The 21,040-nt window shown below is 41.4% G+C and overlaps 2 long non-coding RNA genes across 2 annotated transcripts in view; one reads left to right on the top strand and one right to left on the bottom strand.

Moving 5' to 3' along the window:
- Positions 1 to 125: 125 nt before the first annotated feature.
- LOC116661286 overlaps positions 126 to 21,040 on the top strand; it is a 23,985-nt gene continuing 3,070 nt past the window's right edge. The window contains exons 1-3 of the long non-coding RNA XR_004317126.1: positions 126 to 872; positions 8,390 to 8,397; positions 13,370 to 13,381. This is a non-coding gene — a long non-coding RNA (uncharacterized LOC116661286). The remainder of the gene's footprint in view (positions 873 to 8,389; positions 8,398 to 13,369; positions 13,382 to 21,040) is intronic.
- On the bottom strand, positions 11,098 to 16,650 carry LOC116661285. The gene is made up of 2 exons (XR_004317125.1): positions 15,838 to 16,650; positions 11,098 to 11,641 (listed from the first exon to the last, which is right to left on the bottom strand). It is a non-coding gene; the product is annotated as an uncharacterized LOC116661285 (long non-coding RNA).

Below are 21,040 nucleotides of genomic sequence, written 5' to 3'. Positions count from 1 at the left end.
GTTGATCTTTTCAAAGAACCAACTTTTTTTTGTTGATTATTCTCCGTTGTTCATCTATTCTCTATTGCATTTATTTCTGCCTTTAGTATTTTGATTAGAATGTTTAATTCATTTACATTAATGTAATTTCTTATCAGGTTGAAGTTACAATTGCTATCTTCTTTCTATATGTCTTTTTTATCCCCATTCCTCTATTACTACACTTTTTTGTACAAAGTAGGCATTTTCAAGTGTGCCATTTTAATTTGTTGTTTATTTTATCTTTTTTTCTCCTCCTCCTCCTCCTCTTCTTCCTCCTCCTTCTCCTCCATTGCCCTGGAGATTATAATTAACGTCTAGTTTTAAAGCAATCTAGTTCACATGAATGCCAACTTAATTTCAATAGTACACAAAATATTGATTTGGTATCAATCTTTTCCCTCCCCCTCCTCATGCTGTCACTGTCATATAAATTACACCGTTATGCATTTATAAGTTTCATAAGTATTGTTTTATGCAGTTGTCCTTTACATCAAATAGAACAAATCATTTACATGTAATACTCTATTTATACTGTTTTATTTTTTACTCATGTAGTTACCTCTACAAGTGCTCTTTATTTTTCAGGTGAGTGTCCTTTCATTTGCAGCTGCTGGACTATCCTTAGTATTTCTTGTAGGGCAGGCCTGCTAGCAATGGATTCTTTCAGATTTTGTTTTTGTAGGAGTGTCTTAATTTCTCCTTTAATTTTTTTGAAGAATCATTTTGTTGGCTATAAAATACTTGGTGACAGTCTTTTCCTTTGATCACTTTGACGATACCATCCCACTGCCTTCTGGTCTCCATGGTTTTTGATGAGAAATCAACTGTCTTACTGAGGAGCCTTTTTATATGTTGAGCCACTTTTCTCTTTCTGCTGTCAAGATTCTTTGTTCTTGTCTTTTGACACACTGAGCCTGATGTGCCTATTTTAGATGTCTCTATGTTTATACCACATGGAGTTTGTTGAGCTGCTGGGATGTACAAATTAAAGTTTTCATCAAATTTGGGAACTTTTCAGCCATTATTTCTTTATATATTCTTTCTACCCCTTTTTTTCTCTCCTTCCTTCTGGCGCTCCCATTATGTGTGTATTGGTATTGTTGATGGTGTCCCACCTATCTCTGACACAGTGTTCATTTTTTTTCCATTCCTTTTACTTTCTGTTCCACAGACTGGAAAATCTCAGTAGTTTTAAGTTAACTGACTTTTTCTTGAACAAGTTCATATCTACAGACAAACCTCTTATTGAAGTTTTCATTTTAGTCATTATATTTGCATCTCCAGAATTTCTAGTTGGTTATTAATATAAATTTTATCTATTGATATTCTCTGTACAATGAGATGTTCACATAATTTAATTCTTTAGGCATGGTTTCTGTTAGCTTCTTGAACATATGTGTAATTGCTTATTTATGTATTTGTCTAGTAAGTTTAGTGTCTGGGCTTCCTCAGGGAGTTTCTATTGACTACATTTTCCCCTGTGTTATGGCCAAAGTGTTCTGTTTCTTTGTACATCTTCTAATTTTCTGTTGAAAACTGGACATTTAAAATATTACAATGTGGCCGATCTGAAAGCCTGATTTTCCTCATCTCCAGGGTTTATCATTGCTTCCATTGTCATTGCTGCTGCAGCTATTTATTTAGTTACTTTCCTGAACAAATTCTGTAAAGTCTGTATTCTTTATCATGCATGGCCATGAGATCAGTGTGTGTGCAGAAAGCCTAGTTGTCATCACTGTAATAATGATTGGACAGTGATTTCTTTCAATACCTGGAGTTAATCGTTTGAGCTGTTGCCAGGTGGCTGTGTGTCTGCGTGCTGAGGGATGCCCTCAGCACCGGCAGGCAGTCTGCAGCTCTTCCGTAGCCTTTAGTTCTTGCTTACGCAGAACCTCAAGTTCAGCCAGAATTGAAGGCTTAAGATTTTCTCAGATCTTTCCTTGCCATGTGCCACACATGTGTACGGCCTTCTACAATTCTCAGAATTTTTTGGAGCTTTTTAACCCTAGCTTCACCCCCAGAACGTCTCATTACTCAATTTTGCCTTCTAAGTTTCCTACTCAGCATCTAGTTAGCCTCTACTGGTACCACTGACTCAGGCAGTTGTAATGTTAAATACTCACTGCTGATTGTTTTCCACAAACACTCTGGGGACAGGCTGTTTGCACAGCATGAGTTTGAGATAGGTCAAATAGTGACAGCTCTCTGGGGGCGGATTTTTTGGGTAACTTCAAATCACTTCTGCCCCTACCTTGATTTTGAGACTGTTGCTTTTAAAGGCCACCATTTAGGTGAGGATACGGGGATGGGGGTAGATCAAGTTACAATGCCACAAAACTCACTATAATTATGGAGATTTAGCTGTTTTTTTCTCAAATAAACACTCCCCGGATTGCTGGAAGCCTTGGTTTAATTTCCAGAGTTCTGCAGAGGTTAATTTTGACAAATTTTGCCATTGTCATTGCTTCATAGAGCCGTAAGTTTTCCAAGATTTTTACTCAGATATTCTAGAAGTGTATCCCATTTGCATTTGTTTTTAACTGAGTTACTTGCAAGACTAACTAATTCTACAGCTCCAGCCCCATTCAAATAAGAGTCCATCTGCATGGCTTCTCCTAAAGGGAGCAGTGTGCAACCTGTTGTCAGTTTGTTGTTTTTCTTATTAAAGTGTAGGGGTTTTTAAAAATATGCTCATGAATAGCCCTTTGTCATTTTTACACGTTACAAAACTTCCACTAGTCTGTGGCTATTTTTTTCCCTCTCTTTTCGTTGCTTAATGAAGTTCTCACTTTTAAGGATTTTCAGTATAGCAGTATGTGGATGCTGTTCACACAGGATGAGACATTTAACTACTGTCTAAACCTCAGTCTTTGCTCTGATTCACTGTCTAGAACATCTGAACACATCTACTGAACCCCGTATACCAATGGATGCTGACAGCCCTAATTAAAAAAATGCTTTTTAAGTAAAGCAAAAATATTAAATTTGACACTGGAAAAGACAAATCTCATATTTCCTAGCTGATCTTGCTTTCTGTGATCATTAGCTACATCATGTTTATAGAGCCGACAGGCATATTGATCTACTGATTTTATTTCATCGGATTTTAGAATGCAGAACACATTTCAGGCCCACTTATAGCTCCATATGTGTAGCTTTAAGGATATGTACATATGATGATGTCTTTATTTTAAGTACCTTATTTTATTTTAAGTACCTACTGCTGTGAACCTCATTAAGGAAACCTTGGAACTGCAGAACTGAAATTTTTCATACCACCATCATCCCGTAGCATCTCTTTTGCACTTAGATGTTCTGTGGCAGAGTATTTTTCTGCTCCCTAGAAATGATCAATGTTGAAGGGGAAAAAAAAACCCTCCTCTAATAAATATAGTCCAAATCACACACTTATCTGAACAATGGCCACCATTTTAGTCCACACCAATCCATCTACTCATACTGACTCAGAGTCCTCAACACAGTCAATCCACCACTGAAGTCACGGTCCTCAGCACACGTTCTATCCCCTCCCCATTCCTTGTTGTTTCTGATCTACTTTTGTCCAACGCGTCCTGCCAGTCTCTTCGCAGCCTGACTGCAGTTTTTAATTTTTACCTTTGAGTTCCAGGCTGCGCCTAGTGATTACCAGAGAAACGCCAGACACCTGGTTCATCAGGAGGGGTGGGGAGGATTTCAGGAAGTTGTTACCCTAACTCAATTGCAGATCAGTGAGTGGCTGTTGTGACCATTCCTTCTAGATCTCTGCCATGCCAGCTGCATCCACCCCAGCAAAATAAAGTAGCTCCTCCACCACCTCTACCTCCATTCATCTGGGTTTCTGCTTTCAGTGACACTCTGATGCTGCTGATGGGCATTATATATATATATATTTTTTTAATTGAAGTATAGTCAGTTACAATGTGTCAATTTCTGATGTACAGCACAATGTTCCAGTCATTCATATACACGTATATATGTATGAATTCCTTTTCATATTCTTTTTCATTAAAGGTTATTACAAGATATTAAATATAGTTCCCTGTGCTATACAGAAGAAATTTAATTTTTTTTAGCTATTTTTATATATAGTAGTTAATATTTGCAAATCTCAATCTCTGATGGGCATTTTTAAAGCCACATCTGGAACCCTTGCTGCAGAAGAGTCTGAGAAATATATTTTCAACCTCATAGCCTTTTGATTAGGAAGTTGGAATAAAGGCTGAGCTGGCTCACCTAACTTGTCTGCATTTGTGAGTAAAGAGGTCTGGAGTTTCAAGGCCCAATGAAATGTCCCAGCCCTTCAGTAGAAAACTCTGAAAGCAACCAAAATGCTCCCATCTACCAGAGCATGACTTGTCCTTAGACACTGCTGGACATAACCACCAACGCTGTCTAAGGCATCGTCTTCATGTGGTGCACAATTTCATTAGATGTGTAATATCCTGATTAACAGGACAAGCTGGTTTGGATTCCCAAGGTCACAGGCAGCCTTCTGCCTGACTTTGGTGTATATATGTTCATTGAAGAGTCCTCTCTGAGATCAGCTAGAGCTGCCTGGTGTGTGGTTTGCCAGAGAAAGTGAGTGCAGTGCTCCCCAACAGAGTCCTACCAGTTTTATTGCAGGAAGAGAGAAAGCAAAAGAGACAGAACAGGAAGTTCTTGTCCAGCCTCAATCACAGTCACCCCCGCCCAGGGCTCTTGCTCTGGGACACACAGCAGTGCAGGTCAGCAGCGATGTGGCCCCGGTGTACTCCAAAACATGGTGTGGTTGTACTGGGCTATCTGTGTCTTTCATGGACCCTGCAAAGTTTTCAGCTTTGTGAAATGGGGAACTAAGGAACTCCCACCCATTCCTGTAGCTCCCAGGGTTTGCACCCTTATGGGTTTTGAGGATTTGCTGGTAATTCATTCTTTTTCACCAGGTCATTTCTCGGTTACACGGCAGTCCTGTGACTTCCTTATCAGAACTGCTCCTTAAGTTCGGGAATTAGTGAAAGATGCCATTTTACCCTGTAAGTTCATGTTCAGGGAGGAGGAGGAAGACACCACAGATCAGAGTTGCTATTTTGCTTTTTTTGTTGTTGTTTTCATAAGCCGTCTCCTGTTGTCAAATAGACACTGAGCAAATGAATGACTGTTACACTCCCATTTGAAGGATGAGGAAAATGACACTCATGGAGAGGAGACAAATTTCCTGAGGTTCCAAAGACAAAAAGGGATGAGCACAGAATAAGATCCCTGCAAATTTCTGGGCTGTCATCAGCCTTTAGGTCAGTGACAGAGTGCCGTGTGTAGTAGTAAATTTGTAGCGTGCATTTAGAAGGGTGCAGATGTTCTTGTTTTTGTTGATACAATGACACTGTTTTGTCTGGGACTCTGAAAAAGTGAAATGGGTTAGAAAATGTTGGTTTCTCATCCTTGGTCCTTCCTCACCCTCACAGATATGGACCCTTCCATCTGTAGCAGGAATAAGACAGCCCCAGCCTTCCCGTCTCATGAGATCAGTCCTCATTCATTTCATCCCTGCCCACCTGTAGGTGATAAAGCACAGCATGATTTTCCTGCCCTGCTTCACTGATTCTTGTGAAATTAGGTGTTTGAAGAGAGAAACTCATGAAAGGAAGCTGCTTTTTTTAATATAAAGTGCAGTAATTTTCTTAGCAGAGAAGGAAATTGAGGATTTTCTTCATTGAAAATCAATAGAGATTTCAAGACCATCTGTATTTCTGATGCGTAGATGAAAATGACAAAATCTAGAGGGATTACAGAAACACAAGGAAGATACCAAAAGTGTCTTTAAAGAGATTTTCTAAGACTGGGCTTGTAAAGAGACTGTTAGTTGACAGAGACCCTCTTCTCACCCATAGTCCCTCTCCTTAGGTTGGAAAGGGCCAGCGTTTCCCCTGTGTGCAGTCCTGGTGCTTCAAGTGAGTTGTGGGGCAGGGCGGTGCACATGGGGCTGCCTTCAGTTTGTCCATCGTAAGTAACCCCTGGCAGTCAGAGGGCGAGTGTGTTGCAACCTCATGAACCAGCCGCCATGCTCTCTGGGGTGTGTGCTCATCTCAGCTCATCCCAGCTCAGGTGATGGCAGAGCAGAGAGTGGTGGCAAGAGGTCAGCCATGAGTAGCAGGGAGCACCTGGAGTCAGCTGGGACCCAAGTGGCTAGGAGTTCCAGGTGGAATTCCCAGGACTTCCCACAGCTCATTCATTCAGCTAACACTTCTCCAGGACCTGTGATGTGCTGGTGCTTCCCTTGTGAACAGAACCAAATCCCTGTCCTCATGAAGGTGACATTCTAGTGGACATGAGAAATGATACACGCAGAAGCAGATCCAGGTCAGGACACATGAGAGCTGTCTATTTTGGAGTGCACAAGGTGAGATCATTTGGGAAAGAATGCATGATACAGGAAAATGTGGGAGAGGGAATGGCCAGATCCCAGGTCTTATTTGGGTCCTTGGGATGCAACTCGCCAAGTGTGGGCCCTTGGTTTCCACAGGAAAAAATTGAAGAGAGAGCCACAGTTCAGTAAATTTAGATTTATTCAGAGAGATATATACTCCATAGACAGAGTGGGCTGTTTCAGAAGGCAAGAGAAAGGCCATGAGGCGTGGGGGTTGGGTGCTCCAGTTTAAAGTAAAAGTAGATACACACTCCACAGACAGAGTGTGGGCTGTCTCCCTCAGCAGAGAGAGCAGCCACGAGGTGTGGGGTTGTTAGTTTTTATGCACTCAGTATCTTCATATGCTAATAAGTGGGAGGAATATTCCAACCGCTTTGGGGAAGGTGTTGGGATTCCCAGAAATTGGGCCAGAACTCACCCTTTGACCTTTTATGGTCAGCCTTGAACCTGTCCTGGCACCTGTGGGAGTGCCATCTAGCATCCTGCTGTATTTCGGTGAGTGTGTATTGAAGATCAAACTCTACTGGGAGTTGACTTTTCCACCGTCTTGGTGCTAATGGCTGTGCCATTCTTTTAATGGCTGTGCCCGGCCCCCTTCCCTCCTGTCTCATGAAGGAGCTCTGGATTGATTGCACAATTGCAGAGCAGGGGACAGAGTGGAAAGTACTTCATAAGTGGAAGTTGGAAGGCAGAGTTGGCAGTAGAATTCTCAAGTCAATTATAAAGTAAGGGTCTTCTGTTTGCTGGGGTTACCTGGTATCCCATTAGGGAGCTGTGAACCTTGGGGACTTCAGTGAGTGGGTGGCTCACTGTGTATACAGTGTTGCTTCTTAGGCGGCCCGAGGACAGTTGGCTTATTGGTGACCCATTCACTCAAACAGGGGTCTCTTTGGGGACTTTCTGCACGTGAGGCTAACATGGGTCACATGGGGGGCAGGACCGGCCAGTCACAGCTTGGTCCACAGTCACCTAGTGCCCTCAAGGCTTTCATCCCATGGATGCATCACCTCCCCCTGGATGGGGACAAGGGCACAAGTGGTGGGGCAGCTTCTCAGTGGTGGAGGCATTGCTCTCCGGACTCAACACTCAACAGCATGAACCCCTGGTGTTGGCCACAGCCTTGGCTAGATGAGGCTGTTGGGTAGCTGAGCTCATGAGACGTGGGTGCCATGCTTCCATTCTCAGCAAGAGCTCTTCTTTTGAAGGTTCTGGTCAGAGAGGCACAAATACTCCCTAGCCCATTAAAAAAGAACAGTCTCTTTCACTCGGGGAAGGGCACACAGAAGGAGAACGGATCATCCCGAGAGCAGGAGAGGCCAAATCAGTCCTGCCATCAGGGGTCTGACAGACGAGCCAGCTCAGTTCCTCTTTCTAGTTGTTTACTTGGAGGATCTGGGGTATTTGGGTGACCTGCAAGTGTCAGGAAATAGTACTCGAGGGCTTTGTAGATTTTCTGGTCCAGTGTTAACTCACCCCATTGTAGCTGTTGTGCAAGGAAACAAAACTTGGTGGACAACAGGCCATGGCCTCTGCTCCCTGGTGGAGCCAGGAGATTACAATGATAAGTACGACTGCGGGGGCATCATTTCTATGTTGAGAGGCCAGATGGCCTTACATATCTCTCATGCTGGATGTCTAAGTTGCAGAGGGAAACAGGATTCCATCCAGGTCTCCAGCCAAGGAGGAGACCAGAAGTGGCCTCCCCCACCAACTGTGAGCTCTTTGCCTCCACTGACAGCAGCAGCTATAGCAAAAAGCTGGGCTGCCACCTGGGTTTCCATGTAAACATCCGAGTAGCCACAGCAATGGCCTCGTGAGGGTTGGTGTGCCCAAGGAAGCGGTGTGTGGGACGGAGGGAGGAGTGCCGGGGTCAGACACCGGGCGGGCAGGCAGGCAGTGATGACATCTGTGCAGCGCAGGCGCCATGGAACTGAGCCAAAGGGAGGCGGGTTTTGGAGCAGGGAGCCTGAGCAGTGCCGTGTTGCTCGTAAGAAGATCCTTGGCTCTGGATCCAAGAAGTCATTGGCTTGAGTCCTGACCCCAACCTTCATCTTGGGCAAATGTTTCAAGCTTACTGTGCCTCTGTTTCTTGGTGTCGCAAATGGGGACAATAGTAGCAATTACCTCTGAGAGTCAGGAGGGCCTTTATAGTTGTCATTTCATTACGCTCACAGCAGCCCACGAACACGGTTCTAGGTCCCCTAGTTTACACGTGGCAGACGGGTAACCTTTTAATCAGTAATCACGCAGCTAAGAATGGTCAGAACCAGCATTTGAATTTGATCCCTGTGTCCAGATTATTTCTATTCTCACTCAGTATTACTGGAAAACTAGTAAATTCAGAACAAACACTGCTGGGAAGTGGGTGCTTGAAATATGTTTGTTGTCATCGCCATTGGGGAGTGTTGAATTCACGTTCCTCACAGCCCGTCCGAGGCTCCCTGCGTCTCCGGCTGCCCCTGGTGGGGTCTGAAGGGCTCTGGGCAGCTTCTCCTTGATCTCTACCCCAAGGCTCTCTGCTCTCTACAGGTTGATTCTCAACCCTGACTGCTCAGAAGAGCTAATGTCTAAAAACAAACAAAAAAAGGTGTGGAGGGTACGGCTCAGTGATAGAGCACGTGCTTAGCATGCAAGAGGTCCTGGGTTCAATTCCCAGTACCTCCATTAAAATAAATAAAGCTAACTACCCCCCCAAAAAAGGAAAGAAGTATTTGAAAAACAATAAACAGTACAAAGTCCCCGCTCCAGGCTGGGGTGCACTATTATTTAAAGGCTCCCAGATGCTTCCCATGTGCAGGACGGTGAGATCTACCCCTCTACACCTCTTCTCGTGAGCTTGTCCACTCACACCCATTAGCCTCTTGAAACAGGAAAACTACTTGGCTCAGCCTAGAACTTTCTCCCAATTTCTGGACTTTTATTTGCCTACTGGACATCTCTCCTGGAGCCCACAGGCACCCAGCCAGAACTGAATCAGTTGTCTCCTCTCATGACTTGCCCCTCTTCCTGCCCTTTTTATTTCAGGGAATGGCACTATAATTTAGGACACTGCCAAAGCCAGAAAGCTGCCCGGGATCTTTGATCTCTTCCTGCCCTTCCATCACACCTGTGGCCAATCCGTCCACCTTCTGAATGTTTTCTTCTCTCTCCTCCTGGCGGGGCCTCAGCAGGCCTTCACATGAACCTGCAAATAGGTTTCCCGGCCTCTATCTTGTCTCTTTCTAGATCACTTTGCATGTCTCCTCTACCTTGGAGGCACACAGAGTCCTGTGTGATGTGCACCTGTGATCTCTCCACCTGGTTGCCTCACCTGCCTCCCACATCCTGTGCTCACTTCTAGACTATTTGCAGTTCCTGGAAGGGAGCTGGCTCTCTTTGGCTTCCCTCCTTTTCATGTGCAGCTCCCCAGGGAGAAATGGCCTTAACATTATACCTTCACCTGATCACTTCTAGGGCATCTCAGAACTCACCACGGTGGTTCCCTCCTCTGGGAGAGCCTTGGCTACAGTTCTGGCTCTCTGCCCCAAGCACCCTCTGCTGACTGTTATGCAAGCCCTCTTAACACGCCTCCTCATCCATCATTTCACGATGACTCCTGTGCACCTAGGAGCTCCCGGAAGCAGGGACAGTGACTTTTTTCTCTTTATTCTCAGAGCATGGTAGAGACTCAGGTATAAAGTTGGAGGGAACAGTGGTTATTCTGGAATTTCTCTAGAGTTGGGGCCTAGGGGTAAGTCTGGTTGGAAGAAGGGCTTAGGGGACTTACCCTGAAGCCACATTTTCAATTAACATTTCATGTTGTTTTTGTCTACAATTTGAAGTTACGAGTCTTAAAACAGAATGACAATTTCTAAAAATTACTTTACCGAAGATTGAGGAAAATGGCAGTTTTCCATATTTAAGAATATTATTTTAATTTTGTGTGACTGGGGTGGTGGAAAATAGAAATGCAGGGGCTACTAAAGCATTCTCATCCCCTTCCCCACCCTCAGGTCCTTCGGACAGAAGAGACAGAGGGATGTGAGGAGAAGGCTTGGAGGGTGGACCGTGCACTGCTTTTAAATTATGACAGTTACTTGTGCTTTTTTTAACTTTCTTTTTAATGGAGGTATTGGGGCTTGAACCTAGGACCTTGTACATGCAAAGCACGTGCTCTACCACTGAGCTATACCCACCCTTCCCCCAGATATTTGTGTTTTTAGTGGGCATAATGTGCTGGTAGCAGGTCACTTTAGCATCAGACACAGTCACCTGCCTCTGACCATCACGTTAATACCTTTCCCCTGAGCTAGAGAGCTAGATAGTCTGTTTTCACAACTTCAATAAATTATCTACATTTTCTTTTTTCTTAAAAAAAGGCATTAACTCATGTTTCTCTTTAGTATTGCCTATAAATAAAATGTGATTTTATTAACCATTAACCAAAGTGTTAAGGGTAATAAATATTAAGTACAGATTTCTGAAGCATCAGTCATCACTGAAGATCCACATTCTGCTGTTCTCTCTCTCTCTTAGTCACCTTACTTCTGGAGTTCTGGAAGCGGCGCCAGGCAGAACTTGAGTACAAATGGGACACGGTTGAGCAGGAAGAACAAGTCCGGCCAGAATAGGAGGTGCGGTGTCCCCACGTGGAGACAGATGAGATTACCCAGGAAAAGCGGGCGCTGTTTAGATGCACTTTAGTCTGTTTACTTCTGGGCTTGTCAGCCTTGGCTGCATGTTGGAATCACCAGGGGACCTTAAAAAATGTTGGTGCCTGGATTCCATCACTGCAAACTCTGATGGTACTTAGTGGCCTGGGGTGCATTCTGGCATAGGGAAGTTTTTAAAGCTCCTCTGGTTATTCTAATGTGCAGCCAAGGTGAAGGAGCACTTCCCGGAATGGTGGACACAGAAGAGAAGTGTGGTCCTTCCTTCATAATAACAGTAAAAATGGGGAAAAGAAAAAGTCTGGCATAAATGTATAAGAAAAGAGGCATTGATTTGTATCCTTTCATAACACCAATAAAAAAATGCAAAAAAAAAATTAGCCACTATGACATGGATATAGAAGGAAAGACACACTGGTTTTATAGTTGACTCCCATTGTTTCACATGTGCCTTCATTATTGCGGCCTCCTTTTCATCGTAGACTAGGTGCCCCTTTGTCTTGAACTAAGTTCCGGTCACTGCTCCCACTTCCGGTTGAGATGTGCACAAAGCAGCGTGGCTCTCATCCTAAAGTCAGAGAAAGGGTAGAAGAAGCAGGGAAACCTTTGTTGAGGTGCCATCAGTGTTTGAGCAGTGTTTGAGCTAGGCATTTTATATAATTGGAAATGTAAATTTATTGCTGCCACTCCTGCTGCAAAATTAAAAAAATAAAACTATATATCTTTGTATCAACATTCCAGAGCTATGAAAAAATGATTTTTTGAGTCATATGTATTATTGCTTCTTTCCATCAGCTGAGAAATTTAGAGCTGATGGTACTTGCAGTCAGCAGCAGCAGGACAGTAGGTTGTGAGCGTGAATAACACTTGGAAAGAAAATGCTTTTACTAGGAGCATCTGAAAATATCTCCAACTATAGACTTTATAAATTGAATCACAGATCTACAGAATGTTGGCACTGAAAAGGTCTGGAGGGAGCAGGTCAAACTCCTCTTTTTATAAATGGAAAAAAATGAGGTTCAGCTACCAATAGAAAGGGACATTTGTCTTTTACAATGTAATAAGCTTCTAATAATCCCCATTATGAATATTTCCCATTGTTTACAACTGAAGATGGGGGTCAAATCATATGTTGGTGAAAGACTGTACATCCAGAGATGAAAGCTGAAACTTAGACAAAATTAGATGTTCATAATATTTTTGAGTCCTGAAAAACAAAAACGTATCATATTGGCAGCATAGAAAAAATACTGAAGAAAAGTTTTTTAGTCATTTAAACTGCCAATTTTAAATTTAAAATTGCCAACTAATAAGTTTAAATTTTCATTGGAACATGCTTGTTGAAAAATTGAAGATGAAGACTCATTTCACTTTATCGTTCTTCCTTATTTAAAAAATTGTTTATTTATTTATTTATTTTAGTTTTTAATTGAAGAGTTTTACTTTAATTGCGAATGCATGCTCCATTTTTTAGAGGCCAGTGTTGTGGTAGTGAGACCTTGGGAATGAAGTTGCCTAAATTCATATTTGAACACAGCAGCTTGCTTCCTGAGTGATCTTGGACAACTTAACTTCTCTGTGCCATAGTTTCCTATAAAATAAGAATAAGAGTTTTGCTTCCTCATGACTGTGGTAAGGACGGGTCGAATTAATGTACAGAATCTACTTGGAAGACTTCCTGGCACAGAGGGAGGGCCATGTACTTAGTTCCACCTATTATTATACTATATCTGCTTTTATAATCCAGGTAAATCTTGAGTCTTACTGATTTTATCTCTAAAAAAGCCTAAATATAAACTCTAAAGTGGAAACTCTAAAACTTTATAGTTGTAGCTAATTAACACATAAAGCTCAACCAAGGAACACACAGTGGAGACCAGGTAGCTGCAGACACCTGTGAAACTTCTGTCCTGCACGGACTCTAAGCTGTCACTACCGTCACTTCTGAAATCTAAGGCAAGCTCAGGAGTAGAGCTTTACAGCTTGGCCTCGTCAGGTACCCAGACCCCCAAGCTCAGACCATGGCAGGGAAACAGTTTACTGTTCACATGTGCATTTTCAAAAAAATAGTATTAAAATGAACACTGTACGTATTTTGTTGTGTGTTTGACATCGATTAACAGAAAAGAAAAGAAAAAAAAAAGAAGGAAAAAAGCCCATGCAGTTACAAATAAGGAGGCTATGCCTGAAAATTATTATTTTTTTAAATTATGTTTAGGATTTAGTGACCAGTTAGGAGAAAAATCATTTCATTGGTGTAATCACTTGAATGACTAAACTTGTTTTTTTAAATTAGGATGAAGAGCGTGTTCCCTTTACCACCTGGGGAAAGTCTATACATATAACCCTTTGTGCAAGTGCTCTTTTTCTGGGTAAGAACCTGCCACAGACTTTTTAGAATCTAATGTGAAATGCTGAGAAAACTGAAAGTCAAGCTGGGAAATATGTAGTCTCATAGAGAAAACTTTTTCCAGAGAACATCTGAGCCAACGCAGGGCACCACTCTGGAGGTTCCACCGTCTCTTCTGCTCACAGTGCTTTCCCCAATTCTTTTCACCTCATTTGTTAAAATCAGATCAGTGGTTTAGGATTCTCCAGGGTCTGAATAAGAGACCAGATGGAGGCATTAAGAATTCTAAAATTTTCCAAGAGTAACAACCAAGGTAAAATATCTAAGAATAGCCTAACAAAAGGATAGCAGGAACTATGAAAAATAAAAATAAAAACTACTGAAAGATATAAATTATGCATTAATCACATGATTCTAGATTAAAAGATCATATCTCCAAAATATCAGAAGTTATAAAATTGATTTGGGGTTTATTGTGAATAAAATCATATTAGTAATATAATAATTAATAAGATAATGAGCGTTTTACTAGTTCAAGAATAGCCAGATTAGAAAATAGGACAGGAAGTCCAGATATGGGCTCTGATATCAATAATAATTTAATATAAGAGATGGAAGACATTACAAATCAGGGAGATAAATAAAGGTTATTCAGTAAATGGAACACTTGTTAGCTACTTGGGGGGAAAAGAAAAGATTGAAATCATACTGTGAACCATATATTGTGATAAATTCCAGAAACATTTAAAAAAGCAACACAATTAGAAAAAAACTAGAAATAAATATGGATGAATATACAACCTCTAGATGAACAGTAATTTTCAGAGGAAAATATATAAAGAATTCCATGCATCAGAAGCATCCTAATTTTAAGCAAAACACCAGAGGATGTTATTTGTTTACAAATCCGACAAGGGGCTAATTCCTTCAATACATAGAGAGTTCAGATCACTTCAAAGGTAACATCAAAAAATCTCAGGGGCATAGAAGTCAGAGAAGATGAACACACATTCACAAAGGAAAAAATAGATGTCACACTCCAATGGTAATTCAGTCAGTGCACATCAAAATGAAATAGTTTTCCACCTCTCAAGTGACACAGCTCTGTTTATGAGGATGAAGTGCCAGTGATCACCAATCCCATGCCTAGGTTACTGGATATTTTTTGTGAAGTATGGTTAATTTACAATGCTGTGTTAATTTCTGCTGTACACCTCCAGCCTTCTTAGAAAGCAGTCCGGCAGTTCATATCAAGAGTAAAAAATATTCATATGCTTTAATCCACTAATTCAGCTTTGAAAAACTTTTAATCAGGAAGTATTTCAAAATGGCAGGGAAAAGTCAGTATGGATGCAAGTCACAGACATACATTTATATGTATATATATATATATATAAAATCTCAGCCAAAATATTCTTCCAACCCTTCACATAGTAGAATAATATGCAGCCATGAAAAACTGTGTCCATGAAAATATTTTATGACATGTCAAAGTGTTATACTTATGTTAGGCTTGAGAATAAAATTAATATATAAAATGATTTGTAATATACAAACAATGCACAGTTCTGAAGGAATTATGTCTAAAGGTGGAAGCATTTTTCTTATTTTATTTTTTATTCATTTTCAGAGTTGGAGTCTTTTGATTGTAGGTGACAAAATCAATCTCCAATGTGCTTAAACAACAACCAAAAAATGGGGATGCATGGGATTTATTGGTTCCTGTAAATGAAAACCTCAGGTCTGAGGTCTGGCTTCAGTCAAGGAGAGATACTGTAGCCCAGATGATGTCAAGGGCTGATTTTGTCCTGTCTTCATTCTGTGTCCAAGGATGTCTCAGCATGCTGCTTCTAGGCACTCAGCATCCCAGATCACACATCCATCCAAACAAAGAGAGCTCTCTTTTGGCAGCTTCCTCTCTTGATAGAGGAAGCTTATCATTCACATGGGCACCAGCACGTATCTCCTCACATAATAGTGGCTCTTACTGGGTTATTTGCCAATTCTCAAATCATGTGCGAGGCCAATAGAATGAGGGGTATTATTTGTCTAAAACCAACTGAGATCTACCTCTGGTGCTTCAGAAAGAGTGGGTCAATTGAGCTTAAATCACAGGACTAAAAACAGAAGGGAGGTTATTTATCCTAAAGCAAAATCTGGGTCCTCTTCTAAGACTGGGGACAGATCCAGGACAGCAGTTCTGTCCACTACTGAGTACTTTCAAATTTTCTTTAATGAGCAAATATTAAAGTTATGATCAGAAAAGATGATAAGTAAGAAGAAACTTGAGGAAGGAGAATGGAAAGCTTTCCTGTTTCTTTAGAAATATTGAACCCATTAAGTGCTTGGAAGAAAAATGGAAATGATTCAAGTTTGTAAAAGTTCTGAAATGAATTAGAATTGATTTCACTGACCATGTAGGAGACAGTGCTATACAGTTAGTGTGTCTTTGGGCTCTTTGAGTATTTCAGTTCTTTCACTTAATAGTTGCTTCATTTGGGGCAAATTGCATCATCTCCACGTGGCTCTATTTCCTCATCTGTAAAAGAGATATAATATTACCTTCCCCACAGGGTGATTGTGAGGATTTAGAAAAATAGATGTGTGCTGAAGCAATAGTAAGCCTTTAAAAATCTTAACTATTATGATTTCTTAATACATAATTAAAAAATTATTATGCAGACTTTTTAAAAATGCATACTATTTAAATGGCCTATATGTGCTGTAGAAGAGAGGAAGGCTTAATATACCTTCTATAATACATTTTTCTCACTCTTAAATAATTTTCACATTTAATCACACACACACACCAAAAAGTTATTCCTTTCACAAGCATGAAGCCTTAACTGTGAAGAAAAGGATGATGAAAGAGAGTAGAGGAGGAAATAAAATGCTTTCTCTACAAACTGATGGCTTAAAAACTAAGAAAAACACCTTTTTAAGACTTTGGTCACCATATTCATAGCTATTACTTAGGTAGAGTTTTTCACATGCCTGTGGTTAATGTCCCAAATGTTTTCACAATTAGTAAATCATTGACTCATCACAATAGTCCTATAAATTGCTATTATTATCCACCCATTATATGGGTGAGGAGATTGAAGCCCCTAGAGGTTAAGAAATTTGCACAAGGCCCCACAGCTAGCATCGGAGCTGGGATCCAGATGCAGGAGTGTGGCTCCAGGAGGGGCTTGTAAACACTCCCTCTGCTTTCCCCTGCAGGTTCAAGCGAGCCTCCCGCTGTTACTGTAAATAACATGATGTGGTTCACTTAGTCTTGAAATTCACAATCTTTGTAGCTTTCTCTCTGGGGCAGCCATCAGGAGAGGCCAGGGACACTGAGTACATGCTTCTGGACTATGACCAAGAAGGTAGATGGAAGGAAAACAGTTTAAAAATGGGAACTTTAATGTGCATTCTTCAGTGGGCAGAAAAATACCTGCCTGGTGAGGAACTGAAGCCCTACCAGCCACGTGCAAATTATGCTTCAGACCCTCCCATTGCCCTTGGGCCCACACAGTCAGAGCTACAATGGATCAGGGACATGAACCTTGTGCAAATGCAGGGAGTATGAATACCTGTCATTTTAAGATCTCAAGGAGTACGAAAATCAAAGTGAAGCTTTCATCAGCAGAGACCTGCTGTCACTTCCAGTATTTCCCTCGTGGCATGTCCACAGCTTCACTGGTCCTATTCAGAATGAAGATGACAGCTAGCACCTGCTGACCCCTGAATCAGTGATAGGTTCTCCCTTGAAAGGAAGCGTATCCCCTTCATGGGTTACAACTAGTTCATAACCTAAGTAATTCTATAGATGTAGAAGGGGTATTTTCATTGGTTCTGCTATCACAGAATTGTCTCCAAAAGAACATGCCACCAGTTATTCCATTTTCAGCCATTTAAAGATATACTTAGCAGGCTTCCTTCTTTAGTGCAGTTTTAGGTTTACAGAATACTTCACAGAAAGTGGAGTTCCCATATATTCCCTATGCCCTGCACTCAGCTGCTCCTGCTGTCAGCATGTTACATTAGTGGATGCACTCATTCTTTTTGACATCTTTCATTCCTCCTCCCTTAAAGTTTAACATGCCTGATATTCACGTCTCTTGTGGCATTTAAGTGTGATTTACATCACTTCTCACGTTTATGTGAGGTTTACAGCACATGCATGTTGTCTGTTTAAGCGTGGGTTGGGGGCAAGTTTTCTGTGTAAAAATACGATCATTAGTGAGTCTCATGCTGCTGGGTTTTTGGGTTGTCAGGTCCTGTTGACCATTGCTTCAGTTATTGGGATCATTTTCTACGGGCTTTCAGTGTTCATTGTATTTTCTGCAAAACTTTCCAAGAACCTGAATGGAAGAGACCCAATCCAGAAGTACCTGACTGTGCAGGTGGGCCACGCCCATCACTGCTTCCCTCATCAGTTTTATCATCATCATGACCCTGAACGCCATATATGAGAAAGTGGCAATCATGGCGACTGACTCTGGTAAGCTCCTCCTGTAGCTGAGGTCATTTCTACACCAGTTTTAGAACCAGGTCAAAACAGAGACTGTATCTTGTAGGCACTTCAATTCCAGTACATTAGAGTCTTTAGAAAACTTCAAGTGTAAACGTATTTTCTCTAGCCTATGCGAGAAGTGAATTAGCTCCAGCTTTGCATTAGTAAAAGGGAAAAAGGAAGCATTAGAATGTCCAAGCTCTGTGTAAACAGGTCAGTGCTTAATAATAATTTCAATTACATTAGATCATATACCCTATTGTTGAAAGTAAATAGTCTCTGTGTTGCAAATAAGTGGAAGAGGGTCGTGGTTCCAGTGGCAGATTTGCTTGTGCGTTATGGAGAGGACAGGTAATCACAGTGTTATGTGTCTTCCCCGCATGCTGTTCCTGTTAGTGTAGCTCCATTCTCATCAGCTGTGGCTTCTATAATAAATGTTTCTTCTCTCTGGCTTGTATCCCAGCCAGTGGCTTAGCGGCCCAAGTTAAGTGCTTCCGACCCGCTGCATGTGGCTGGGTCGTTCTCCCAGTGGTCTGCTCAGTGGTCATCTTCTGAAAACACTAAAACCAACTCAAATTCTGAACTAGGAGGATGACCCGTTTTATGTTCCCCAAATGCTTCTAGCAAGTTGCCCCGTGTTTTGTTTGTTTTCTTCAATAGTCCTACCTTCCTGCCGTTCAGGGAGACAAGAGAATATCATTTAGCAGGATGTTTAAAAGTAGCTTTCTGTCAACTCACACCTGACAGAGGACAGTTTTGCCCATTGGATACTGTTGTGCTTATAAATTTTAAGGAACGGCTGACTTTATTCTTTTTTGCCTTGTGGAATATTGCGTTCATAGTGGGAGAAACTCTTACAACAGTGTGTACACTTGGAATTAATATAGTAGCTATGTTAAGGAATTCAAAACAGCTTAATGAAAACAGTGTGAATTGTGTGTGTATATATATATATATATACACAAAATATTGGCAGGGCTGTTTCTGAAGGCCTCAGTGGAACCTGTATCTTTGACTTTTCTGGCTCCCAGAGGCCACCTGCATCTCTTGGCCTGTGACCTCTCTTCTCTCTCTTTCAAGGTGAGCATGGTTTTGTGCCTTTGACTCTGATCCTGTGGTCACATCTCCTCTTCCCTCTCCCCTCTTCTGCCTCCCTCTTCCTCCTTTAACGACCCTGCTGATTACACTGGGCCCACCTCTATAATCCAGCTCGTCTCTCTTAGAGTCAGCTGGTTAGCAATCTTAACCGCATCTGCAAACATAGGCCCCCTTTGCCAGGGAACCTGACCTCTTCATATGTTCTGGGGATTAGGACATAGACATCTTGAGGGGGAACATTTTTCTGCCTACCACACTAATCTATTTAAAATAATTTCTGGCTTTGATTTTCTGTCCTCATGAAACTGTCGATCTCTCTTCTGTCTTGCCTTCCACACCAGCATTCTGCTCCTGGCCTACCTAACGGCAGAGCTCACCCCTCTCTGTGGTGTCCCCCAAAACCACTTACACAAGCAGGCCTTACTGTTGTTTGGAGCATGGTGGAGAAACTCAAACAACTTGAATTTTGAAATAAAAAACTTCCATCATTTTAAAATCTTCCATGCCACTATAAAAAAATTTATTTTTTAAATTCATTTTTTAATTTTTAAACTATTTTAAACTTTGTTACTTTTTAAACTTTACTTTTTTTTCTTATCATCCTTCATTGTAGGCTCCAGAAACCTGCTATTCTGCCCACCGCATCCAAGTTCCCTTTCATTGTTTCTCCTCCCTTCCCTAACCTTCCTTCTCTCTCCCTTATTACCAAGTTTCTGTCCATTCTTTTTATAGGGCAGTTAAATTATTTTTTTCTTTCTTTCTTTCTGTTTTTGCCGAGTGAACACCTTTGGGTGTCAGTGTGTCCTTCCACATTTCTTCAAAAGGGCTTCATCTTTCAGCTTCAGTGTGGATTACTGGGGTCTGTCTCTGCACAAAGGCATATCCCTTGTCCCCCAGCTCACCACGCCCCTCAAAATAAAGAAAGATTCTGATCTTCGCTATGAAATGAATCTTTTTTTCCCTACTGTGCAGTAGACAACTCTTACCCTGAGCCACAGTCAGATTTTTCCAGAGGAGTAAAAGTAGCTCATGTGCAAATAATACTGTATTTTCTCTGAAAAGAAATAGATCAGATAGAGGAAATACTTAACTCAGATTACTCAAAAGCATTTCCTGAAGGAAATAGGTTAATTATTTAACAGTAAATTTTGTTGAATCTGGTTATCAGTGAGCTATTTTTACCAATCAAGGAGAAGGATTTATTTCCTAAATTGGTACTGAGCAATTCATGTGAAATGAAACTGGCTCACATGAACTAGTTTAAAGAAAAGGATGCATTATAGTATCTGTGGTCTGTTTATAACTTCACTTAAGTAAGCACATTTTTGTAGGTTCCAGTGAGCTGAACTTTGCCTCCATGTATTTCTACTCTGGGCTGAAATATTTAGGGAATATGTTTTGAATTATGTTTCTCTTGTTTGAAAACCAGGAATGCTGAATTGTAGCTAAGTTTGAGGGGGGCTTGCGTTTTCCTCACTGCCTCTTCACTTTGTATAAGGTGCCAGTTTCCTTCTTAATTTTTCATAGAAAATCCTAACATACCAGAGATCTATCAATTACTCTTGCTGCCCCAAAACTACACCCATCCTCAAAAATACATAGGAAGGCAAAAGAAAACTTATCAAATTTAGCGACTATTTTCATGAAATTTAAATATGTCTAAAGGAACATAATGAAATGAATTTCACCATAACTCACCTGCCTCCACACTCCAAATTCCATGTGGACATCTTGAGTAGGATTCTGGGAGCAAATGAAGAAGGACAGTGATGCCGTGATCCAGGCTCCCTCTGGGGTCTCCCCAGCACTTGGATCGGCAGCTGGTATAAAGTAGGTCTCAGTCCGAGCCAGCTGAGTGGGTGAGTGACTCACAGGCATCAGATGCATGACATCAGTGCATGACATCAGAGCATTCTTTGTAGGACTCAGAGCATAAGCTGAGAGCCCTGTGGCCTTCCCAGCCTCACATACTATTTTGATATTGGGGTCATTTCTGGGAATGTTATTCTGTACTTGAC

The sequence above is a fragment of the Camelus ferus genome, chromosome 34, assembly GCF_009834535.1.
Source record: "Camelus ferus isolate YT-003-E chromosome 34, BCGSAC_Cfer_1.0, whole genome shotgun sequence".
NCBI classification, from domain to species: domain Eukaryota; kingdom Metazoa; phylum Chordata; class Mammalia; order Artiodactyla; family Camelidae; genus Camelus; species Camelus ferus.
Note: the sequence above shows the minus strand (reverse complement) of the source record. Positions and strands in the feature narration are given on the sequence as shown.